Below are 27,547 nucleotides of genomic sequence, written 5' to 3' on the forward strand. Positions count from 1 at the left end.
TTCTTTCCTGCTACTCAGTGTGTCAGTTCTACAATTCTTAGGTGGTGTAATTCCTGGAAAATAAAAAATGTTTTTCATCCAAAATTCTGGATGAGTCACAGCAGGTTTACTTGTTTTGATTCACCCTTTCTATGTCAGAATTATGCTCTGGTTTTGTTTCAGCTGCGTCTTAGCTACAAACTTCTTCCAAGTGATAAGACTTGTAGAAAATGACACCCACAAATTGGGCTCAGCAGACACTGAAGGGCAGCCATCATATTTTCATGGGTCTGTGCAGCAGGAAGAAAGACACTATTAGTCCCCAGGCTTGATTCCCTGGTATTAAACCAAGCAATTCCCCAGCTGTGCATGGAGGTTCCCTGAAGTTCTCACGCCTATGGGAAAACTCAGGCCAGTTTTGATGCAACATATCCATTTCCAATCAGCAGAGAGAATGGATAAGAGAAAGAAGACCCCACACTCAACTTGGCGTTACTCACCACAACAAAGCCTCAGAAAAAAAAAAATCTTTTGAAACTATACAGAAATGCTTTCAGTCCTGAATATTCAAGAGGAAGGCTAGATAACAACTTTTCTTACATAACCTTTTCCTAATGGCAAATGTCTTAACAAAATGTACATTTCCAAGGAAGACGAAAAAGATAAAAACCAGCTATCAATAGTCAGTGTGTTTGAACCTTAACTGTACATGGCATCACTTCTTTTTCAAAGAAATTTAAAGAAGCATGTCTGTTTGTCTTCCAAAGTCAGATTTGCCTGTATGCAATAATTAAGAGAGTTACAGATCTACCACATGCATATTGAACTATACTAATGTATTTCATACCTACATACAGAGATATGCCCTGTTTCTGGCACTTTATTGAGAAAATACTTGTTTTTGTCTCTCTTAATGATTATAACAGTCCACTCCATCTCCTTCCATGATTTTTCAAAAGGCAATTACTGGTATATTTTGGGGTACTTTCCATGTCCCCTAAAGATCGTCCTTCCATTTGGCCAGATTTGCAATTTGGAAGAGAAGGTTAAGTGTGGAAGTTGCTGTCAGGTTTTGCTTTTTATTCTTGACAGAATTCTTCAAACACTTTGACAAGTTCAGAGCAAGTGCTGTAGGATTTTAGCATTGACAGATGAGGCTCCTCTTGCATCCTCCACTTACAGCAGATGAACTGATCGCTCAAGAACTGTATATTTTCAGATGCAACTTAAGCATCAAAGTAAGACACCAGGTCAGAAATACACTGAAGAACAAGATTCAGTTTTGAACAACTGAATTCCTTGTTTCAGTACCACAGTCTTCACGCTCAGATGTGTCCACAAACACAGCTCCAACTGCTGAGCCAACAGAAAAACTGTGGAGGATGGAAACCATGGCTCTTCTCTCCTTGGATCAGATTTTTAAGGAATTTAGATACCTTATGAATGCACCACCCAAGGAAGCACATAGAATAGAATCATAGAATCCTTAGAGTTGGAAGGGACCTTTAAAGGTCATCTAGTCCAACTCCCCTGCAATTAATAGGGACATGTACAACCAAATGTGGTCGCTCAGAGCTTAATTCAGCCTCACCTTGAAAGTGTACAGGGACTGGACATCAACCACATCTCTGGGCAACCTGTTCCAGTGTCTCACTGCCCTCACTGTAAAAGACTTTTCCCTTATGTCCTACTCTAAGATCACAGCCATTTCTCCTTGTTCTGTTACCACAGACCCTGCTAAAGAGTCTGTCCCTTGGGACATGGGAACATAAGTTCAGTGATCTCACTGGAAGAAGTGTTTCATGGGAAATTTTAGAACATTTAATCTAGTACTGAATTAGAATTTCTCAACTTGAAATATCAAAACTTTTCACAAACTGTAAAGCTCAGCTCATGTCTGGCTTCAGTCTTAAATACCCCCACAAGGCTCAAAAGCAATGTAGAACTCCAAAACAGCAATCAGGGCAGAGAACAGCCTGCAACAATTATCAGTCCATTCAGCACTTGCACAAACTTTCTCAGAAGCATATGCAAAGTTAAATCTGCTTCCCCAAGGAAAAGAACAAAAACAACTAAAAGGGGCCCAGACTCAGCATTCCTGATCAAGGGAGGCTACTGGAGATGAAAGCAAATGCAGTAAGTCTTCAGTCTTCAGCCATGTTTCTCTCCTTCTCACTGCTCTTGCCAAAAAAAAAGAAAAGGAGGAACAGAGCAGAGGTACAACGGAACAGACACGCAGAGAGCATGGACACCCAGCAGAGAGAATTAAAAGCTTGCTGTATTCTGAATTAACAAAGGTGGTGGTACGTATGGGATTTGCCTTGACCCTAGAGCAATATCTGTGACCCCACCAGGGAGCACTGTCACAGGCATTACTTAAACTTGGAGCCAGTCATCTGTATGCCTTCAGTCTAGAATTTCTATATATTCAAGGGAATGAAGTTTATGCACATCATAAACACACAATGAATTAAAAAAAAATAGAGCTAAGATGCACATATTGGAAATAGTCAGAAAACATGGTTACCTGGAATCACAGGATGCCACAAAACCCATACTTGCTCCAAAAAGAATTTAATTTAAATAGAATCTAAGACTCTCATAGCAAGCAGAAAACCTGCTGAATTTTCCAGTGAAAAAATAGCTACTAGAAGAACAGCCATATGCCTACAAAGTAATTTTAATAAAAATAAAAGATTCTGATTTGAAGATAAAATTCAAAATAAAATCCTGTACCATCTACTTTGAAGATGGACTATGGTGACAGCAGCGCTAAACAAAGACCTGACTGCAGACCTACAGACTGGTTTTGGATTAGCCCCTGAAGTAGCAGGTAAGTACACAAGGAAAAAAATATAAAGTTTTAAAATAATATTTTTTAAAAAGTACTGAAATACTATTGAATTTCAACTGGCAGGGAAGTCTGAGGTAAATACTTTAATCATACTCACAGGAAACCAATCAGAGGAAATATTCTGGACCTTTCAGTAATGAATCAGATGCTGATGAATTCAAAACTCCGACTCAAGAAACTAGATGTGATCACTGTAAAGAAATGAAAGTAAAAAATGTCATTTAAGCATATTGCAGATATGAAAAAAATACACCTTTGGTAAAGTCTTCCTCAGTAAAAACTCAAACCCCCCATCCTCTTTTTTTATATATATAGAGAGAGAATAAAATAAAAATAGTAGAAGAAAATAGAATAAAATGGAAATAAATTTGCAAGACAGATAAAATGCAGAGTCAACAGCTCCATAACCTACAAATTGACAAAGCAGACTGAGTTCCCAACAGCACCCAAAGTCACTAAAAGCTCTTGAAGAAGTGAAGCTGTTACAGGCTAAGCAAAATAATCTTTTGTGATAAATAAGAGAGAAATCAAAGCAATTGCACTAGTGGTGAACTGCCACAACAGAGAAAGCTTTCCAGTGGACCTACTTAGGCACTGGAACAGCTGCCTGAGGAAGTGGCAGTCACCATTCATGGAAGTGTTTAAGGAAAGGACAGATTGTACTTTGGGACATGGTTTAGCTGGCAATACTGGTGATAGGTGGATATTTGGACTAGATGATCTTAGAGGTCTTTTCCAACTTTAATGATTCTGCAGTTCTATGATCTATACTGTGCTGTTCAACATCTTCATAAAAGCACTCTGCAAAAGCAGATGAACAGTGGTACAAAATGATTCACCATAATAAAATCCAAAATCAACAGAAAGAGCTGGGGAAAGTGATCATAAGAATTAATGTTCAAGTAGGAATTAAAAAGTCACGAAGGACTGTTCCAACACCAATGCAATATGGTAGTCTGGATGTGACCTCTACATTAGAAAGTCTCATAATAAAGATTACCATACTCTTGGAGACCATATAAAAGGAAGAGCTATTCCATGCTCACCTGCTTTTGTTTACTTTACTGCAACTATCTCAGTGTCTCAGTAAGAGAGAGATGCTGCTCTTGACAGAGCTTTGCTCTCAGTCAGTGTGACAGTAAGTCTGTAAAAATCACCTCAGAGAGCAGAAAAAATGCACTGCCATTCTTACACGAAGGCAGTACAATAATTTGTGAATGATCTAGTAGAAATACTTAACGGACACCAGGAAATACAGTAAGATCAGGCTTCATTGAAACAGAGTAATTGTTTTTCTGTAGACTTCCTCTGCATTCATCTACCATTTTGGCATACATGAACACACCGCAGTAAAAACTGTAAGCTCTCTTCAGAGAACCCTGTGTGCTTCATTCTCTTTAGATCCAAGGGCCTTCATATAGAACATCCTGGTACCAATAGAGTAAATATATGATTAAAATCACCAAAGTCTTTCTTCATTTATTTACGATCACGGCATGGGATTGGATTAATTTCTGGTTATTTACAGGAAACCCACAGACTCTGTGGGACTCTTGATGTAAACAGCCATTCAACAATTCTTAAAAATTATTTTACAGTCTGATCTCTTAAGTTTTATAGGCACCTATCTGTGATTTATATCACTAAAAATGTTGATGAAAAGCAAGATTTTGATTCATTTCATTAAAACCTTCAACATCAGATTCAAAAGAGACCTGAATCCCCTTTTGATGCTTACAGTTACTACACAGGTATCTCACAGCAGAACATAGCATGCTAGAAGGACATGTCAAACCCTCAAGGTCTGAGAATAACAACCAAGAGCTTCAAATCATCATCATTTCGCTGGTTAATCCTGCTTATAAGCAAGGGAATGTGTGAGTTATATCAGCTTACAGGGTTCTAACTTACGTATAGCTTAAAACCCTTCCAAGTCACTGAATTCACTTGAACTTCTTCACCAACTGGAAAAGTTGACTTTTGCCCATTTTAGTATGGATCACCTTATTCATAGCAAGATATCAGACATGATCTGAATGTTGTGAAGGTATACATCACATGGGGCCCTGGTTATAACAGGCTTTTTGCTTTCTTCTAAATTCTTCAATATTAAAAATAAACAAGATAAACAAAATATATGGAGACAGCTCATGTACAATTTTTCTTATAATCACAAAGACCTCTTCTGCTGTTTTTCTTTAACTTGCTCTGTCCTAGAGCACCATTTTTCTGAATTATGCTCAACATAATTTTTATTATCAATAAAATATCTGAAATATGTTTGTTCACTATTTCTTATCCAAAAGAACTTCTGCTACCTGCTAGTTCCATTGTGAGCTGACTAGGAAGGCCTAAGAACATTTAATCAATTAATTAATTTCCATAGATTTTAAGCATGAATGAAATTCAGGTTGAGGTCAAAAAAACAGACTTCATTAAGCTCTCCAATCCAAGAGACATTACTATGGTTTGGACACATTTTGGACTGCAATTTTCTGTGGTAAAAAATGACATTTTTTTTCTTCATATTAATTTTTCAATCTTCCAAATTTCCCCAACAATAAACACTATGTTACATCCTCATGCTCATTCCTCCCTACTCTACTGATGAAGTCAGTTCCATTTCACCAGGTAGCTTTGAATGGAAACGAAGTTACAGAGCTCAATTACCAAAACTATATTCTTCAGGGGCTCAATTTTCTCCAATAGCTCAATGGCTAGGGCTACAACAGGGTTTGAACCAGATCTCTACCTGGTTGGATTTTAGCCTACGTCTTCCTACAGAGCACTTTAGCACTTCAGTGTACATCCCAGTCCTTTCCTGTCAGCACTGGTGTTAAGAATAGAAGAGAAGCTGTAACACAGTAGAGGCCCAATCAGCTCAGTGTCCTGTCTATGACAGTGGCCTGTATCAAATCTTTAGGGTATAGCATAAGAACAGGGAAAACACAGAATAATGATTCCCACAAAAATTCCTCCATCTTATAACTGGCAACTTCCAGAATGTTTGAGTCAAAGGTGGAATGTGTGTATTTGCTGATCTCCATGCAGCTTTTTTCCATTATTATTTCCAGTAGCTGCAAACATTCAGCAAAACCCCATTGCAGAGTGTCCCACAACATAATTATGTGCTATGTGAAGATATAGTTCACTTTACACATGCAATTAAACCTCTGCAGTGACACTTAGGCTCAGCTATGCCACTTCCCAGCTAAAGTTTCACTCACCCAATGCACAGTTAGGTGTGGTACACAAATAGGAAGCGTTCCTCATTGCACCACATATAATGGAGCAATCCCAAATTACCCAATGGCAACATAGTTAAGAAGCTGTTTTGGAAATAGCACATCTGGGTTTCAGTCCCAATTACATATTTAATCATTCAGGAAAGCGAAATAACATCAGTAAGGAGAGAGTTGGAGCACCATAAAAATAACCATTATAGAGAGTGGACTCCAACATTTCTTCAGACAAAGGAGGTAACCCAGTCAAATGGGGTATGTGTTAGTAATCAATTAGATAAAAGGATCCCTTAGGTCTTTAAAAAGAGTATTTCATCAGTTTAGGTTGCAAGACATCTCTGGAGATCACTTAGTCCAACTCCTTGTTCAGAGCAGCTTGACTGGGATCATGGCCAGTTGGGTTTTGAGTATCTCAGGGGATGGAGGCTCCACAGCCTCTGCGCAATTTCTTTGGGTCTTTACCATTTAAAGTTATATATATACACACACACACACACACACACACACACCAATATGTATTATGTTTAAACGTAATTTTCTTCTTTTTGTGTCCCATTCACCATGGCCTGTCACTGGGCACCACTGAGAATAATCTAGTTTCATCTTTTTTGCCATCATCCCTCTCCAAAAAAAAAAAAAAAAAAAAAAGCAGAGAGCAGCTGTTAAATCTGAATCTCATTCCAGTTACAGCAGAAATTTTTGTCCATATATTTCAGCATTGGCTCTTGTGCAAATCATGCTTAAATAAATTGGACAGATGAGGTATTTCTTTGCTTATCCATTCCTTCCAGATTTCCTGTTCTCCTTTTGGTTTTTATTTCAGGATTGACAGATAGTTTGTTTACTTGTGAAGACATCTCCAAGAGAACTATACACTAGTGCACAGAGGTGGATTTTCATTAGAGTATTCGGCAAATAAGCATTGTCAACAAAAGAAGGGCAAGAGAAACCTCATACACATCCATTGCTATGCAAACAGGTGCCTGAGGAATTTGTGTTCCAGGAAAAGCTAAAATGAGGAGGTGTGTTTTCTCATGACAATGGCTCATTTAACCACTTCTGAGCAACTTATCAGTACACAACATCAGCAAAGTAAATAAAAACACCTAGTAAATCTCTTGCAGCAATACACTTAAGTGAGAGTTTAGTTCTAAAGTCATTCTTAAGGCTCATTGTCTTCAGGCTAAGTAGACGCTTGCACGTCCTCCTGAATGCAGGCATTTTGCTGTATCTGATCCCTACTTCAGCAGCTACCCTGAAGTTCTCAGTTCTCAGTTTCTCGGTCAGTGTTGGAACCGTGACGGCAGTAGTATTGCCAAGCCCCAGATCCCTGGGGACTGTACAGACAACAGGACAAAAAGGTAGTTCTCCCAAAGAGTTTATAATCCAAGTACAGGAGGGACAAAACTACACATTATAAATTTGTGATCTAATAATATTCTTGGAGAACTTAATATAACATTATTACATTAACACATTATTAAAGAAGCTTAGAGTTCAAATGCTACCTTAACCTCAGCTAAAAAACATGATCACTGAGACAGATTTTCAGTGAACTGTTCTCATCTTCTAAATATGTAGCTTCATGTATGTATCACTTAGTTTTTAAAAGTTATGAAGCCCTCAGTCTATTACTTAATCTTTCTGCATCCTCATGTAAAGAAGATTTTGGTGATGAAGAAAAGTATCAATAAGTACAGGCTCATATGGAAAAAAGTTTCCCACTCTCTTATATTTTCTGGTTGAAAATATAAGTTCTGGTTTCTAGACTATGAACAACACAGGCTATGTAACATACAGGGCTGATGGTCCTGGTTGTCCAGTTGTGTTCAGGATCTAGATGTCAGAGAAGAGGAAAATCATGCTGACAGCAGTGCCTCTTCCAGCCCAAGTGGAGAATGTATCAGATATCTGAAGAGCAGGGAGGAACGAACTCCTTATCTAACATCCACTCACTCTCTCCAGTTGAACATATTGAACACTTTCAATCCACTCCCAACATTATGGACACAGCACTACACAAAATCATTCACCAGGAGAGGGCTCTGAGGGAACCTGAGCACACTGCTTCCCATGTGGTAAGCTGCTCAATGAATGTTCTCAATTACAGTTTGAATCAGAGCTTATAATCGTGATTGTTTTTGTTTTAAACAATGCCAGACAGCCGCATACATTAGGTGAGAGAGTCTGTGAAGGAGAAAGATTAATCTCTTCCCCTCAGCCAAGCTGCTAATATCCTTTCAACAGCAACTCATCTGACCTACAAGGTTTCAGGAAATAGCATATTTTTTGTCAACCATCTTAAAATTCCAGTTTTCCTTACATTGATCTCAGCAGTAGAACATCCTAAGTCTCTGAACTATCACAGTTCCACACACAATACTACTCCCTTCATGTAAGAGAGCAACTTTTAAATATAATGATATATATGGATACACAAACTTTTGTTCTGCATAGCCTGGCATGAGCGACTGGAAAGACAAGAGAACTGAGGTTAAACATGACCAAAGGGCAGAACTAGATATAGCTCATAACTCGTGGAAGTAAACTTCAAGTTCTTTGCATAGTTATTCCTGAAAGTAGAAGCTAACAAATAAGCAAAGTATGTGTACATCTGAGCAGATGTGGGCTGGAATATCATCCTCTGCCACACAAATATAGCACTTGCTTCCTTCTTTGGCTATGTGCATGCTACTAAGCAGAAACCATTTGCTAACCACACAGCAGTGACATCCACGTGAGCAGAAAACCAGAGTCCTCATCTCTTCCTGTGTCGTTCAGCACTTAACTGTGCACAGAAACAGAGGGTTGTGCTCTTTGCTTGTTCCACACGGGGTCTACTGTCACACAGACATCAAGAGCAGCAGGAACAGATCAAATCTGTTCCAGAATACTTCTCCTCATGTAAGCCTGCCCCACAAACATAGCAGCAACACGTGCAGAAAGGAAAAACTGATTCAGACATTTCAGCATGGTCTGGAAAGACAAGCATTTTTAAGTTGAAAAATCAGTGCCTCCCATGTTCATTTTTGATCATCTAGAGACTGAACATGAACTCCCATACATCACAGGCAATTCACACAGGCATGTCTGCTACATAACACGCTGTCAAAGGAAAACATTTCCTGATAATAAGAAGTCTCAAATTCCTCACAAATCTACATCTCCTGAGATGTACACTCAGCTGACTGCTGCAAAGCTTTTGAAGTGTCTGCTATCAACAGCCATAACAACTGCAACAAGAGTGGGATTCATTGTCCCATTTAGAAAAGGTTTACAGCAAGCTTAGAGCTCTGATCCAAATATTTATAATTCATAAAAAATCACTGCGTAATAACTCAGAAAATTATATTCCAAAAGACAGCAAATGGAAACTGACTGATTTAAAGGATATTTTAACAGCTGCTAGCGTCATTCAACATTACAAACATAGGAATTTGCTCAAAAAAAGTAGAGAGCAGCAGAAGTGTAAGCTAAAAAATATCTGTAATAACAAAAATATTGTCTCTTGTGAAAGCTCCAATTTTCTCCACTTTTATGTCTTTTTAAGTTATCAAATGTGAACATACTGCTGGGATGGGCACCAGGAGAGAGGGAGTTACAGGGAACATTCTGCAAGTTGTGTCCTTTTCAGAGAATTCTAATTAGTGGCATTTCTGAGAAGAATTCTGATTGACAGGATTAGTGCCAGCACTAAAAGTTACTATTTGGGGATCCTGGAGTTCATAGCTCCCATAAAAATAAAGCAGTTTAGAAAAGAGCTTTGTGCAAATGAAGGCATTCCCTCAGCAGGGAGAGTTCATGTGAACCACTTTCTGTGGCTTCCCTTCGCATGGGTTTTTCACTGGAGATGGGATAATGGAGTCCCTGGAGGAAGGTCTCCCTGGAGAGCAGAGGATTGATTCAAGTTTTCTAGGTTAGTCTTTGGGGAACATTTCTATAATGAGCCAAAATGAAATTCAAAGAATGAATATTCCCAAACTTTGTGGAGGGGAACACATGGTTCCACTTTCTGTGCCTCAGGATTTATTTTGGGTTTGAATTGGATACCTTTTACTTTCATTTTTCCAGTTCACACCACCTTTGTCCTAAGACAATCTAGTGTTCTCCTAATAAGAGTCAGCCCAAAACACATAATTTAATTACTACTCTGATCTATGATAAAGAAGTTGGGACAATGCATTCAACTGACCACAAGCATTGCATTTTATTTGATTACTATCAGGTCTTTAAATACTAGCCCAATGTAAACTATCTTTTAGAAGGGGAAAAGCGTTACATGCCTAAACAATAAACTAGAAATTAGCAAATGCTGCCTTTTCCAGAAATCTCCAATCTCTCTCCTCTTGGGACCTTAAAAATGTATGGGTAGCAATATTTCTTCAGATTAGGATTACTGACATTCATCCTTGCCTTTCTGGATTCTAACTAAGGCAAGATGAGCAGAGCTCACAGAAGGAAAATACAGTACATCAGAATGCTGACACTTATTCTTGAATAACGAGTACAAATAACTTTAAAATGGCTATATAATATATGGAAAGAATGTAAATTATGCATTGTAAAGACAGCCCTGGTAGCAACATCGTTGGCAATCAATACATGTAGTTAAATCTTCTTCCATGGTTTGGTTCCAGTGACCCAACAAACCCTGCTTTTTTTCCAGCAACTAGATTTCTGTTTGGGAATGGCCGCAGCTTTGATGCTGTCAGCTCCCTTTGCTGCTGACACTCTTGTGTGAACCTTTAATGCTACAGTATTACCATCTCAGCTTTAATTAGCTTAACCTAAAGAAAACACTAGACACTCCTAAATACTTAGAAACCTCTAAATGTCCACATAAGTCTCAGTCAAGAAAATTGGATTGATTTTTACAGAGAGACAGCACCTTCACTATGCAAGTTATCAGCTCTGTCATGACATGCTGAGAAATAGATCGTCATCCTGAGTTCTTCCTGTTGTGCCAGACAGGAGGAAGAGATTAAGTTGTTGGATGAGGCCTGGTAAGCATGCCTACTTTCAGCTAATGCTTAAACACAAAAACTGGTAGTTCACAATCACTCACCTAAACAAAAACCACCAAGGCTGCTCATCAGTCTTCAGACACTACCTGTGTGCTCAGTGATAGCTGAAATTTGCCAAACCCAAGTCATTTATTTTAATGACCTACAACTCATAAATTCAGTATGCAGTTTAAATCTTTCCTCACTTGGCAGCCATATAAAACAGCATGGAATGTGCACATTAAAAAAAAAAAAAAAAGTCGTTATCCTGGTCACACCTGTTACTTTTCCAAAAGGAAGGGCATGCTCAGGTACTGTAGATGAGAATCTAGATAAGTGAGCTCCAGCTACTTGTTTAGACTGCTAGCTTTATTTTCAATGGTAGGAAATACTACATAAAATCCATGTAACACATACAAGCTAAGTGCAAATGATGAAAGAAGTCAGCAAGGGAAAACAGGCCAGAGAGCTGTTGTGATGGAAGAATAGCAGCTGGGAAAACTGAAGTCAACCCAGCTATGTTATTTTTTAATTAAAAATAAACATGGGCTTTGTTGCCAAGGGATTGGTTAGCATTCCATTTTAAAAAGAAAAAAAATAATTAAAAAAAAAAGGAATGTTGTTTTATTTCATTCTCATTCCCCTCCTTCCCTCTCTCCCTCTCTTTTCTCTCCCAAAGTATTTATAGATTCTGCAGGAAAAAAAAAAAAAAAAAAAAAAAAAAAAGAACAGTTGTAAAATTTAGGTCAGTGTGCAGCAACACACAGGGCTATCTAATTTTAAGGCATTCTCATTCTCTCACATTATTGCTTTCTTGATAACCAGTGAGTATCATTTTTAACTCTTGGTTAATTGTTTCATCTTCGGTGCTGACATTGCTAGCAATACAAGCACTCACAACTGCACAAATACAGCATGTGTATAACTGATAAAGGCCATCTTTGGGCAGCACTTCTAATGAAGGTTTCAGCACTAACCCTTCCAAGTTCAGTTTGACTTTGATCAAATAATAACACAATGTATTCAGGCCTGAACGGGAGTTAGTCCCATTTTTATGCAATTTGCTCGGGTCTGAAGCACTGGCACAATTTGCTCAGAGAGGCTGTGGAGTTTCCTCCTTGGAGACCTTCTGCTCTGGGCATCCCTGCTTGAGTAGGAGTTGGACCAGATGGATCAATGGTCCCTTCAACCCTCAGCCATTCTGTGATTCAGGTGAACCAAGGTTCTTGATGTATCGAAGAAGCAACATTATAATGGCTAGTCATTCAGCTGGCTGGTGAGATAAGAGGAAAGGGGGTGAATAAAGAACAATTGTTATCTACCTCCTGCAGCTCAGATAAGTGTCATCATGCATAGCAAATCACCAGACTAAGTACTGCTCTGGAGTAGGACTTGCTTGCATCTAGTTGGAGTCACTCATTCACATTTTAAAAAACTCAACTGACAAGGGGAATATAATACTTCATTTTCTATTCAGTTCTGAGACGCTCTCAAAAGAGATCTGAATGAAAACATCTTCAATGTTCAAAGAAACAAAATGATAAGGCTCTCGAAGAGTCTCTGCTTTTCCACCTCATGAGGTTTTTATGCATTCCATTGCATTTCTAGAAAGATTCTGAATTTGCAAAAAATAAAAGAAATAACTTTTTATGAAGCTGTGCTCACTATCTGCCAACTCACATCCAGATGCCCCAAGTATTTGAATCTTCCATTAACTGTAGACAAAATATGGGATCCTTCACAAAATGTGAGGTTAAATAACCAAATAGCATAATGCATATTATTTGCAATCTAACAGTAAGAAAAGGAGAAAAGGAGAAAGAAGATACTGGGTTGCAAAAGAGTTTTCTTTATGCTTTGGATGTTTTTTGGAAACAGAAAGAAAACCACATTAGGATAAGCAATATATTTGGTTTGTCTCAAGGACACCAACTCAGAAAGAAATGCTGCTGCAATCAGTGAGAGTTCAAGTCATCGTTACACAGACCATATATAAAAAAACCAAACATATAAAAGGCTTTGGAACTCAAAAGTTACTCCTTGTTACAACCAAATATAAATAATTCAACAGTTCAGTGACCAGTACTGTGCACAAGAGAATGATTTTTTCTGGGTAATTAGGCATTGAAGTAGAGTTGAAACTAATTCCGTGCAAATTAGTTCTATTCTACAGCAACACAAAATTGGATTCAGCAACAGAATACAAGAGAAAGGGAGAAAAAAAAATGAAAGATTTACACTGGTAGAACCTAAACACGCTGTGTTTCAGGCTCGAGTTTTACACTGATTTCCATGTAAGAGTAGAATTTAGTTGAATTAACCATGATTGTAGGGAGAGTTTTGGCTTTCAGATGGTCACTTGCAGCTCGAGTCTACATTAAAGCAGAGATGTGAGGGAAGAGCTTCCCAGTTAAACTCTTCCTTTTCCCAACAGGATGAATATTTGACTACCAAAATAGAAATATCTTTATTCTGACTACCAAAGAGGATTCTGCTCTCCTTCCTACAATATTTTTGCTTTTCTTTAAGATCTGCAACAGCTCAGAAACCAAAAGTTCTCTGAGGCTCATTTTACTGTCTCTGTAATGGCACATGATGCAATCACACAAATACTGAAGACAACAGGGGAAGCAGAAACTCAAAAATACAAATGAAAGACAAGAGATCTGTCCAGGAGGAAAGATTTATAATGAAGTTACTTAGAAATACTACTGGCCTTTCTAAGAGGAGCTGTTATATCAGTGATATAACAGATATATCAGATAGTGATTCTGCTAAGTTTTAAATGTGTTGGAGGCTCATATTATCACTGCTATTTTTTTTAAGTCTCAGACAAAGAAGTTAGACCAGTGAAAATGTAAGTATGTGCCAAAATGGATAAAACATTTAAAACCATCCACATGTCCCATCTTCGTCTGGCAAACAGAAAATGGAATGCTATTTTCAGCCCTTTGATATTTCTTTTTTTTTTTTTTTTTCTCATGGGAATCTAGTTGATGTTGTCTATTGTCAGCTCTCATTGTTAACAACACTCAGGGAGAGTTTATTAATCTTATGTCTTGATGCCATTTGTCCAAAGAAAGCTTTCTGCAGGAGTTGCATTAGACCAATAAACAGCCAAATATCAAATAGACATTATGATTCATTCACTAAGTGGAATTCAAGAAGACTGAAGCTTAAATCTTATGTATTTCTGATTTTAAAACAGAACCTTCTTGTCAGCCTCAGGATTTCCTTGATCTTTATGTTGTGGGAATACACCAAATCAAACAAAACCCTTCCATTCCACTCACTTCTCCTGCCACATAATATAACAAAACCACACTTCAAAGAATATTATTCCTATTTGATATGTTCCATCTTCATTTTCCAGTCCAAGTGGAAATCTGGGAATTAAGTATTTCATATACAAAGCAATGTCTAGCTTCATTCATCTAAGAATGCCAAGTAATGACTTCTTTGCTGTTCTCCTCTACGTGAACAGCAGAGACCTACACTACCAGAACATCACACTGTGACACTGACATGAAGTTGTCACCAGCTGAGTTTCATTTGTTTTGATACAATTTATTGAAAAGATATGATATAATGTAATCCCAGTGCTTTATCTATAAGACCATCCTACCTATCACAAATTGCATCTACTTTATGCAGACTAAGAATAATTTTCTCAGTGGCAGCTGAGTGAAATAAGCTGGCAGGAGCTGAAGTTACAGAGAGAAGTCCACCCTATGCTTGGAAAACAATACACTCAGAACACACAAAGCAGTGTACATGGAAAACTAAGGTGTTGGGAAACAGGATGTAAAAGAAAAAAAAGAGGAAGAGTGGCAGAAGCATCAAAGATTAAAACGATGGGAATAACAGTTGGCACAGAGAGAACGAGACCAATGTGAGAACAGGTTAGCAGGTAGAAGTTGAACAATAAACTAGAGCTGGGCCATCATACTGGAGACTCAAAGCAGCTCTTACAGTTCCTCCACTTCAAAGGCTAAAGCTGGCTGAATGGCATGGTGTCACACTGAAGATATTACTATATTATTCTTATACTTTTAGTATCCTCAGGGTTGTTTGTCTCCTCTACAGACAGCAAAGTCAGATTATCTGCATAGTTTGATTTTGTATCTAGAAAAGAGTCCTGCATGCTAACGGAGAAAGAATTCATGCAGATTTACTGACAGATAGATGTACTGTAGAAAAGCCCTTATTATAATAAATATGCAGCAGGGCTCATTCTACCTTTCCTTCAAAAAAAAAAAAAAAAAAAAAAAAAGATTAAAGAAAGATAATAAAAGGGGGAAAAGAAGAATGAGAGATTGAAAAGTTATATGCCTGGCGTTGTGGCTCTGAGTGTAATTGACAAAACAGCTTTCGTCAGAACAATTAGATTGTTATCTTCCAAGCCATTCATCATCTCAGATATTTTTCAAATTTTGACTTTTACCCACTAGAGAGCAGAAACTTTCTGAATAATTATTATCTAGGGATACCTTAGCTGGAATTTGGAATGGTCAACATAATTCCTCCAGACAGTGCTTTTCAACTTTTTCCCATAGACTTTGATATTGCAGTGAAATGCCTAGCATACCGACTCCATGCTGCAGAAATTACCCTACTATGTGACATGTCAAATTCAGGCATTTGGCAGCAGGACTGAAAACTAGCGATATGCTCCCATTTGAGTGATTATCTATTTCTAGAATGCATTTGGAGAGGAAGGGGTGCGGGACAACTGAACAAGTAATTATGAATTTTCCCAAGTGAATTAAATGTTGATGTTGGGTTATTAGCCTCATAGAACAAAATCTCCCACTGATCTACAAAGCTGATACAGTAGTGGTAATGACTAGGGCAGCTGTGCCAGTCCTATTAGAAATAGACTGAACTGATTCTAACTCCCTGCATTTTCCATCCACGTTGCCACAGTAGGGCGGAAGCTTTAGCAGTCTTTTCTGGTAGCAAACTACTTCTTCCATACCTAGCACTGCACTCTACATCCCAGCTTGAATGGAATATAACTGAAATTCCAGGCAGGAAAGGTTTCAGGTGATACATTATCTCCTTCCGTGGCTGTTTGTATGGCTTCTTGCAAAACAGACTCACAAATATCTCACTCATCAACTTCAGTAAACATTCAACTACCATAAAATGTGCATTTCTGTCTATGGTATACATATGATGTCCATTGCAACACAGTGATTCACAGCTTTCAATTTTGCAACAGCCCTGTAGAGAAAGGAGTAGTTCCTATTTTAACTTTACAATAGGTTGATTGTAACTAAGGAAGAATAAATAACTTTATACATAGTCACAGCCTTGTTCTGTGAATGAACTTACATGGAGGTCTCCTAGTGTATCAAGTAATAAACCAGGTGGTTTTTTGTTTGTTTTTTTTTTATACTTTATTTTTTTACAGAAATAAATTGCTACTTTCTATCAAATAAAAAAAATGCTTCACTTCTTTGAACAAAATTGGTTTCTGTCAAATTCTGTCAGAGGTATTCTCTGAAAAAGAAGAAAGGGCAGTGACAAATGTGATAGAATTTGATAAACTGCTGTCTATGCTAGAAATAACAATCTCTTGCTGACAACTTCCTTGTTTGATCCAGAAACAAAGCACACTCTTTATAGGGATTGAATAGACTGTTTATCCAGGCATAAATGACATCTAAATAATTATAATAATGGGAGGAAAAGAAAGAAAAAGAGTGGAACCTTCTGACAAGCCCCAGATTAACACTACTATTAGTGGCCTATTAAAACTGCCAGTAGAATCACCTGCAATTTCACCAAGCGTGTGAAGGTCATACATGGTTAAAAATGTTTACTTGCTGTAGAGGCTGTGATTTGTTAGCCTCCCAAACTGAGCAAAATCCTCACTTCAAGATGGATCTAATAAGATTTTAGACAAACATCAACATGAAAGCTTAAGAGTTGTTTATAATTCAACATTTCTACATGTGCCACAATCTTAAAGGCTGTTGCTGCACTGGAATTCTTGAAATCAAGTCACAAAGTTCAAAAGTATAGATTTATTTAATTTCTTCTTTCCTTTGAAGAGGAAAATATTTCCCAAGAAACTTCAGAAGAGGTACATGGTATGTATATTTATGTTCTATCATGAAATCTCAAATCTTGAATTATTTGCACTTTTTTCATGAGATCTGCCAAAGATTCAGGAACAAACAGATCAATTGTAAACCAATCTCTCCTAGTTTTAGAGCAAACACTCGTGAAAATGATTTAGTCATATTCCCATAGCACAGATTTTCCCGTAGATTGATTTGTCACCATTCTGAAATATCTGCCCTAATTCAGAGACAAGTTGGTTATTCTTAGCAGGTATGGTAGTTCTTTTTCTTTTCCGATGCCCCATGACTCTTCTCCCTGGAACCATTTCCACAGTCAACTGTGGTCCACATCATCTAGGTAAACTTCCTTTCTAGAGCAGAAAGGCAAAAAAATAAAAATTAAAAATAAAAATTAAAAAAAACCCATGGAAAGTATAACCAGTTCAAGCTTGCCCTCACACACGCAGCTTTTCCTTGGTACACAAACAGTCTCTTCTAGGAAGGGATTGTTGAACTACTTCAATGAGAGGTACAATTCTGAACAGATGTAGCTAAGCCCTTACAAATCCCTGGGGAGACATAGTTATTTCAGTTTGAGAGCTCAGAGTGTGACTAAAAGTCCAAACACTTTGAAGACAACATAAATCAAAGTTGCCTCTTCTTCAACACACCAATTTCCCCTGCTTCAAGTTCCTTCCACTTTAAGAGAAGGGAGATAAATCACCCTCTCAAAGTAACCTGTACTGTCCACTAGACTGTATGAAATACTCTTCTATTTTTCTTGTTGGCTTTTTTTTTTCCTCTCATGTCTGCTGGTACATCTAAAAAGTTTGTTATAATCACATGGTGTTGGGTGACTGCTCAGCTGTAAAACTTATACAGAATGCCATCTTTCCAGTTTAAACACAAAGGGAAATCTCAGCACTGTGGTAGAAGGGAAGTGTGGTGACAAACAACAAGAACTCTTCTGCCCACTAGTATGCACCAGTACAAGAGTTTTCAATACGTTGTTAAGAATAACAAAGTTAAAAAAAAAAAGATGTCACAGAACTGTCCCTGTGTGTTCTGCTCCCTCCTCATGCTCGTTAGTGCAGTCAGATGATCATCACTGCTCCCTTTTGAGTATCTTTGCTTGCTCCACGTGAAGGCAGCAAGCAAAACTTCTCACACAGAGATCATTTCAAGAATGTGTGCAATGAAGTACAGCAGACACATCACTCAGCCTTAATGAAGTACATTACTCTCACATCTACAGCTACAGTTGGTACCCCAACAAGAGAAATTCTGGGATCACTCTGTACTAGAAAGGAATGACAGCAGAGTGCATATCAGATTGGTCCAAAGGGTGAATGCAGCATTTTGATCCTTTTCTTAATCATGTCTCTACTGTAAAATACTCAACAAGACACATATTAATACAACACAAGAGGCTCAGTCCTTGTCAAATACTCCATACTGTCAGAAAACTTACTTTCAATCACCAAATTTCAAGCAACTTTTGTCTACAAGATGTAACCTGGACTCCATTAATACACTAGCATTACTACTCTCAGTGTGAAGAGTTTTGTTCTGGATTTAGGGTAACAAATGACAAAAATGATAACACTAATATATTAATAAACAAGCTACGGAGAGTTTTCAGGGTTCTAGTCAGAAATAGTTTATAATGGGCTGAAGTATATTCTTAAATAGAAATCAGCATGTTAGTGGGTTGCTAGTTATTACTAATGAGCAACATTATTTTCCACTGGTATCTGTAAGATACATCAGTCTTCGGTAACTTGACTCTTAGTTCCAGTGATCACTTACTAGCCCTTTATAAAGAAAACACAGAAGTAAGGTACTAAAGGGGTCTTAATTGAAAAGCCTTGGTCATAAATTGTGGAAGGGTTTATTTAGGTTCACAAACCTAAATAATGTCTTGCTCTTGTGCTCCAAAATGATTCTGACAGGCAAGAACTTGGCTTAGTCAGTACACAGGTTACTAGGCAGAAACAAAAATACAGACTTCTAAAGGCATAAATGACAGTTAGGTGTACAAGCCTCATAGAATTTATTGAGATACATGCACCCTGTATTGTGGAAAACTTCTCTGGCAAATTATTATCACCTTCAAACTGAAAAAAAAAAACAAAAAACCCTCATCCTTGGTATAGACATTCTAATTTTTACTTTGTTACACTCATTTTCATTTAAAGGCAACGTATCACCCCCAAGCATTGATAAATTAATTTATTTTTGCCAAACTTTTCTGGCATTGGCACAGTAGTGGATGTTGCTTATCTCAGTATTAGTAAGGTTTTTGATATTTGTTTTATACAGTATAACATCCCTTTGACAAAGAGGTGGATTGACAACTGGAAGACTCACCAGGCCCAGAGGGTTGCAGTGAGCTCAACCTCCAGTTGGACTTAACACTGAGACCAATACTGTGGAACCTATCTTTCTCAATGACCTGGATGGTAGAACTGAGCCCACCTTCAGCAAGTTTGCAGACAATGTAAAACTAGAAGCACTGGCTTATACCCCAAATAGCTGTGTTGCTATTCAGAGGAACCTTGACAAGCTGAAGAAATGGGCCAAAATAAACTGTGAATTTTCACAAGGGAGGTTCTGGAATCTTTGTCTTTGGAGATACTAACACTCACCTAACACAAACCTGAACAACCTACTGTGGCTGATCCTGCTTTGAGCAAGGGCAGTGGACTACGAAGTCTCCTTAGTTCCCTTCTTGTTATGGTTGCCTTGTGATAACTGTACACAGACAAATCTTGCAATATATGCTGAATATAGCATGCAAACATATAAGATATATAATCTTTTGTAGTATAAAAGTAGAAAGGTCAGTTCCTTAGGTTATAACTTATCTATCTTTTGGAAACTAGTTCTGTATATTACAATTTGCAGCAGTTGAGCATATGAACAATGCACATTCAGGTTTTGTTGTAAAGGGTAAATTTCAATGGTGCTTAAATAAAAAATGCTTCTACCAGAATATCTTTTCTCCTTTTTTGTTTTTTGAACTGCTCAGCATCTTATATGAATCTGCTCTAATTACTGCTATAATCAACCTCATAATTTAGAATGTGACTTGCAATTAACATATGGTAAATAGTATTGGCCAATTAAACTATCATATGCACCATACATCTGATTTCTATTTTCACTGGAATGCAGCTATTTGTACTGGATCTTGTCCAGAGTCTCTGCTTTGGCCTCTAATGCTCTCTGGATGAGCAACCTTCAACGTTCCGCTGTAGCTAAGTGGAAGACAAGATTTCTACACATATGAATTAGGTCATAGATATGAACCTTGAAAGGAGGTTCATCAGTCATTTTTAGAGCTCCCCTACTTTAAATTTGAGGAAAATAAATCACAGTACAGATCCCCTTCATCACTGTATACCATCACCACAGATAGCAATAGATTTCTGTGGATAACCGAGGATTCATTGTTTTCAAGGCAATTGACAATTGCTCAGCACCTCACAGATCTGGATGGTTTATCTCAACAAATCAATAAACAATTTGCTATTAACAATCCCTTTATTCAGAGGAGATGCTTTCATTAAAGGAAGAATTCTTAAGTAGCAAAGTATCACAGAGTCACAGAATCATGTCAGGAGGCACTCTTGAAGGCCATCTGTCCAACTCCCCTGCAATGAACAGAGGCACCCACAGCTAGATCAGATCACTCAGAGCCTTGTCCAGCCTGACCTTGAGTGTCACCAGGGACAGGGCATCCACCTCGCTGGGCTGCTTGCTCCAGTGCCTCACCACCCTTACCATAAACCTTTTCCTTATATCCAGTCTAAATCTCCCCTCTTCTAATTAGAAACCATTTCCCCTTGTCCTGTCACATGATGCCCTGCTAAAGAGTCCTCTTCTTTCTTATAGCTTCCCTTTAGGTATTGAAAGGCTGCTACCAGGTCCCCCCAGAGCCTTTTCTTCTCCAAGCTGAACAGGCTCTTTCAGCCTGTCCTCCCACAGGAGGTGTTCCATCTCTGGGATCATTTTTGTGGCCCTCCTCTAGACAAGCTCCAACAAGTTCATGTATTTCCTGTACTGAGGACTTCACATCTGGACACTGCACTCCAAGTGAGGTTTCACCAGCACAGAGTAGAGGAGCAGGATCATCTCCCTTGCCCTTCTGGTCACACTTCCTTTGATGCAGCCCAAGATACGGTTGGCTCTCTGGGCTGTGAGGGCACATTGCTTGCTCATATGCAGCTTCCTATCCACCAGTATCCCCAAGTCCTCTTCTGTAGGACTGTGCTCCATTCCCCAGCTTGTACTGATAGTGAGGGTCTCTGCAACCCAGGTGTCAGATCTTGCAGTTGGATTTATTGTACTTCATGAGATGCTCCTGCCCCACTGTTCAAACCTGACTAGATCTCTCTAGATGGCATCCCATCCCTTGGGCGTGTCAACCTCACCACATAGCTTGGTGTCATCCACAAACTTACTGAGGGTACACTCAGCAATGTCATTAGTGAAGATGTTAAAGAACACCAGTCTCAGTACTGACCTGAGGGACACCAGTTGTGATCTCAAAGCATTTGGTTGTTTCAAAGTCGCATACACATAGAGGCCAAAGGACTGACTGACTTTTTTACCAGTCTTACACAGAGCCCCCAGCTTCTGCTCCTGACAGGAGCAAAACACACAGTGCTCAGCAAACCACAGAACATAGATAGCACATATTTATTCTCCTCTAGCACAAAAACAAACAAACAAACAAACAAACAAAAAACAAAACAAACAAAAAAATCAACTAGGAATTCTAAGTAACACGACCAAACTGTGAACAAAATATGAGAATCATCTTAGAACTTTCATAAGCACTGTTTATGAACTTTCCAAAATTAAAATCAAAGGAAGACATCCCAAATTGAAGAAACCACCACAGAAATTCTCTGCTTTTACCTGCCTCAGTAACACATGCTCCCCTACTGACCTTTGATTCTTACCTGTTCAGATGTTACATCTGAAGTCAAGGGATGCATTTCATTATTAACAGCTACTAAGTTTTTCGCATGTGGAATATAAAATATATTAACTCAGTACAGATAACATAGCACTTCAGTTTCTTTTCTCCAGGATAAATTTAGAAAAAGTACTGACAGATAATGACTGCATATTAAGAGTCATGAAAAGGGTACACTATGAGCACTGGAAAATTTGTTTCAGTGTGAAAGGCAAAGCTATTCCCAGTTCCATCTGCACCATGTACATGGCAAGGGCTTACATGCAGGGTTCTATCATATGCTCTTATTGCTGTCAAATAAAGAGGAAAGAAAATGGAAACATGAATCAATGAAGTCATTTTCCTTCCCACATATTACCTTAAGTTGAGATGATGTCAGGTTTTTCACAAGCAAAACAAGTTTGAGTGACACCAACCAAACTTTTCCAGGAGGAAATCCAAAAGAAAACTATGTCCATCAAACTGTGGTGCTGATGATTTAACAGGCAGCAGCCCTACCACAAAGTCAGAAACAAACTGGTGTCACTGTGATGCAAGAGGGGGGAAAAAAAAAACACTCTGCCCTGTCAAACAAACCCTGAAGGGACTGCAGGACTGACTCCCTATACTTTCAAGTCATCCACCCTCCTGCTGATTGATACGTAAAAATCATACTGGTCTAGTGACAGCTGTAATTTCTGACAGATCTCAGTCATTTCCACTGAACTATGAACCACACAAAAATGGAAAAATCCTCAGTTTCTTTGGCCTTCCAGACTGTTGCTGGAGTAACAACAGAGAGGGTAGACACAGGAACAAGTTACACTGGTGTTATACCAGTTGGGATGCTTCCTCTGTCAGGAAAATCCTGGAACTGTAGTTGGACTGCATCCTTTTTGCACCAAAGTGGACAAGACTGGGACCGAGAACATAACCTCAAACTGGACCTCTCTTACCCACTAGAAGTCCCAAGGCAATTTATCACAAGTGTAGAAATGCGTGGGAGAATTAAATTCAAGCCTCCTTCATTATGAATGCGCCTACTCTGTAGACTAAGATGAACAATCTAGACTTATAACAGTAAGCCTGCATACCAGGTACCACTCGGTCACAGCCAGAGTTCTATTTTTTCCTTTCCTCTGTGAAGTGGGTTTTAGCAAAATCAGAGAGTTCAAAACCATCAGGCAGAAGCTGCTTCCCCCTTATTTTGCTCTCCATGCTCCTGGTTTGATACCATTTCTATATATACCATACTATAAAGTGCAGAAGCCTCTGTTTGAGGTATGATTTGAAGGGAATGAAGGAAAGGGGATAGTGGGGAATTTTACCCATTTTTCCTTTTGCTTGTCACTTTCTAGAAAAACAGGTGAGAGGAAGGTACATGGCACCTTAGCTGTCATTTCAAGGTAACCTTAGACTTGGAAGGAAATGTGGCAAGACTGAACCACATTAAAGTCATGATTTAGCAAAGTGCTTTGAAACACATGCTTACAGTTAACCATATGCCTAAATGCTTTGCTGAATTAGGGCCTATGTTGGTAAAAGGGGCAATTGATTAATGGTTTCTGACAACCACCAGAAACTAATGAGCCACAGACCTCCGTTTTTACCTCCAAATGACTGTACTTAAACCTGAAGGAAATTTCATTATGGAAACAGAAAACACAAATAAATCATATGTGTCTCCTTTGCAAATATTAATTTTTATCTGCAGTTAGTGGTAAACCCAAACTTCTTTTCATACAGTAACCGGAGATGGTGCCATTTGCCCTACATAGCTGGTTACTCATTCAAATCCATAAACTTCTAGAAATACATGTTTTATAGAAAGCTGTATGAACCCAGCTAAACCAACCATGAAATAGGCAGCATCCAACATACTAGCCAAAAGGCTGTCTCACTGTGATATAAGCTGGAGAATGAATCAAGCCAGCATTCTTCAATCCACCTAGCAATGAAGAGCTCAGTAACAGAGTGCTGAAAACACTCTTTCCACTGCTGTGTATTCAGCCTTAGCGAGACACTAGGGGAGTAAATCTCAGGGAATTAACACCAGCTATTCAACTCCCACGTGAGAAAGTGGAAAGGTCCAAAACCAAGAGAAAGTGACTTGTCCAGGATAACCTTGGTCTTCTAAGATGCAGTCAGCTCTCTACTTGCCAAGTTGTACCCCATCACAGAAATTTCTTAACTGGCAGTGAATTTTAGCAGACTTCACTTCATTTACATTTAGAGAATCAGAAAAAACCTGTGGCCAAGATACATCTATTGGAGTCATAGCATTCAACTCTAAAGTCAACTTTATCTAAATCCCGTTAGAAAACTTTTTTTTTCTAGCATCACTGTTGCTATTGCAAGCACAGACAATGAATTCTGTTAACACTGAGGTCCTAATCTAATAGATATATCTATAAACTTCAAGACCACAAACTAAAAACAGGCATACTAGTATCTGAGGTCTTGTTGTTGTCGGTTAAAAAACATGTAAAATGATTCTCCTGTTTCCATGTGTATTTTACTCTTCCTGACCAGATTTCATAAGTAAACAGATGCTGTATAACTAAAAGAGTATTAAAAATATTCTATCCACAACACACACCAAGGTTTTAATGTGTGTTTACATGCTTGAAGGGCAGAGATTGAATCAGTCTTCGTACAAAATGAAAATTGAGAGCAGTTTATTCCATTCACATACTTGTTCTTCAGAATACACTAATTCTGAAGAAAGTAGATTGAGCTCATAACCGTGGCCAACTAGTTACCTTAAACTCAGGATTCACAATCAGTAGGTCTGTGAACAAACATATAAAAAACTGCAAATTCAGACATCTGTGATCATATTTTTGTCCTTTTGTTTGCAGAGCATTACACTTCTACACAAGTTCTAAGGCAGCTTTGCAAACACAGGCAATTCTTAATCCACTAAAATCTTGCCAGTATAAAATTAACTTCTTGGTTTGCTTGCTAGCAATTTCAACCAGTAGAAAGAATTTATACCAGAACTGAAATACACCATACAACTATAATGTTTCTTCTCAATTATTAGAAACGCTAATGTACAATTTACTTCTTCACTGAACCATGACCAAGTAAAAGGGGGAACTTCAATTTCTACAGCGTTGTCTAAACTTTTCTTGAATATCCACTATGACTTCATAACAGAGATGAGAACTCAGACAACTCTGAGGAAAGAAAAGTGACAGGGCTGACATATCTGAGACCAGAAAATGACCAAAACCTAATCAGTCAGTGGAAAAAAGAGTTTCAGTTCCCTGGGTTTGGATCAGATCAAATATGCACACATAATAACAATGCTCCAGAGGAAAGGGTGGGAAGGGAAAAGGAAAGCACTTGATTTATTTTCATAAGTCTATACAAATAAGATGTTACATTATTAAGCAAATATTGGATGTGTTTACTCTCCTGTTAGACTGTGAAGAGGAAAACAAGTATTTACCTTTATAAAACTGACAGTTTCCAATGTCTTTATTATAACAGAGATCCTGACACAAAACCTATTTCAAAGCCTATTTCAGGTTTCCATGGATTTCAATTAACAGTTTGTAAAAGCTCAAATGGTCTATGCATATAACACAGTAATATGCACAAGATAGTCCTAATTTCAGACAGAAAACTTCATGCACATTTTGAGAAAGAAAAACAAGGTGGGAAGCATAAAAACAGATGTTCTTACTCAATCACTGCATGGGAAACTTTGAAAGATAATTTATTTCCTATTCCTAGCACAGTGAAAGTCTACAAGGTATCAGTTATCACCCTTAGAGGTAAATTTTGAGATTTGTAAAGGTAAATAATGTAGCTAGGCAGCTACCAATGCAAGAAAGCTTATCCATTTAGTAGGCCTCTTAATACATCAGCTTGAACCACACAGAGCCCAGTATGATAGATGCAGCACAGACAGCATGGACCCATCAGTTACACCCACATCTGGGTAAATAATGTTAAAACCTTTTTTTTTTCTTTAAAATTTTTCTTTAAAATTTAAGAATTTACTTGATTATAGAAACACATTGTGAACTCTCACCATTATATTTCATTATATAAAGAAGTACAAGTCTGTTTTCTTCGTCTTGTATTTCCAGAGATTTTTTTTCTCTTCTGCTTAGTTATAATGATAGATACATTTTTCTTCCTCCTTTATTATACAAAGTAGAAAAATTTGGTTTCATTTGAATGAATGGTTAAATAACATGCATGAACCTTCCACTACAAGGTAGTTATTCTGAATTGAGCATATTCATACAAAGACAAATGGATGTTAGGAACTGACAATTTCTTTGATACATAAGCACAGGAATTGTCACCTTACTATTCTAGGTAGTGTATCTGATAAGAGTTGTCATCTTCTTTAGCATTCATCTGAGTGTCTAGGAAACTTCCAGGAGGCCAAGTGTAAAGAAATCTGTATGACTCTCTCACTGTTATGATAAATTCACTTCAAAGATGTTAACAGTCCCCCACAGTATTTGGGGAAACAAAGATTAGAGGAGCAACGTCTTAAGCTGTTCCACCTATGTGGAAAGAGCATGGATTTTACTCTAACAACATGACATCTGCCTCAGGACTCACTCCACTTTCAATAAAGCATGTTTGCTCATCTGTCATGGTATTGCCTGTTCTCAAGATTTCTAAAACCAGATATTAAATATGAACCACACCCATAGGTGCTAAAGAAACTTGGCTCCAGATCTATCCTGCTCTCTTGAAGCATTTCTCTAATTGCTGTTATCCAAATCAATTTCAAAAATTCATTGAAGTATTTCATGCAGGTATTTCCCTCATTACTCCAGGGCTTTATTTCACTCCATTTTGTTTTCACCTTAACACCTATTGTGAAGCCACTTGGTCACAATGTGGCTGAACATATCAGGCAGCCTGAGTTATTTGATCAAAAAGAACAAGATTCTTCATTAGCATATATTTTGCTATTCATATCTTAAAAATCCTGTAAAAGATTGGAACTGCAAAAAACCAAAAAAAAAACCAAAAAAAAAAAAACAGTTCATTTTCATCTTAGAGAATTCTAAATGGTAGGCTAGAGCTCCCCAAAAGTCATGATATTAGCTCACTTATTGGCTTCACAAACACTAGATAGTGAATTAGAAAACGAGACAGTAGTTCTCAATTCTTAAAATAAATAAACAGAACCCAGCACACAGAGCTCATAGTGTATCCCATTTCAGGAACAGTGTTGTATGGTTGGAATCACAACAGTGAGAAACAGAATTCCATTTCCACTGTGTTCTGCTCAGATTCTGGCTAAAGTCTCAAGTTCACTTGCACTTCAGGGAAGCTGTGAACAAATAGGAAGATGGTCCATAAGAGCACAGCAGAAGTTATCACAGACCTAGGTGACAGCCTTAATGGAGAATTTGGAAGGTTTGGTGAACCTAAAAGACATGGTGAGCATC

General features: G+C 38.0%; 1 protein-coding gene across 9 annotated transcripts in view; it reads right to left on the bottom strand.

The window, feature by feature from the left end:
• The window catches only part of CALD1 (caldesmon 1), a 184,072-nt gene that overhangs the window by 111,192 nt on the left and 45,333 nt on the right, over window positions 1-27,547 (bottom strand). For 8 of the 9 annotated variants that reach the window (XM_065742578.1, XM_065742575.1, XM_065742586.1 and 5 more), the window contains exon 2: window positions 2,931-3,024. The exons of the other annotated variant lie outside the window; for it this stretch is intronic. The gene's annotated coding sequence lies outside the window, so the exon portion shown is untranslated. The remainder of the gene's footprint in view (window positions 1-2,930; window positions 3,025-27,547) is intronic. 9 annotated transcript variants of the gene reach the window in all.

The sequence above is a fragment of the Cyrtonyx montezumae genome, unplaced genomic scaffold (genome assembly GCF_038088225.1).
Source record: "Cyrtonyx montezumae isolate F1298 unplaced genomic scaffold, pur_monq_1.0 scaffold_3, whole genome shotgun sequence".
Classification (NCBI taxonomy): Eukaryota; Metazoa; Chordata; class Aves; order Galliformes; family Odontophoridae; genus Cyrtonyx; species Cyrtonyx montezumae.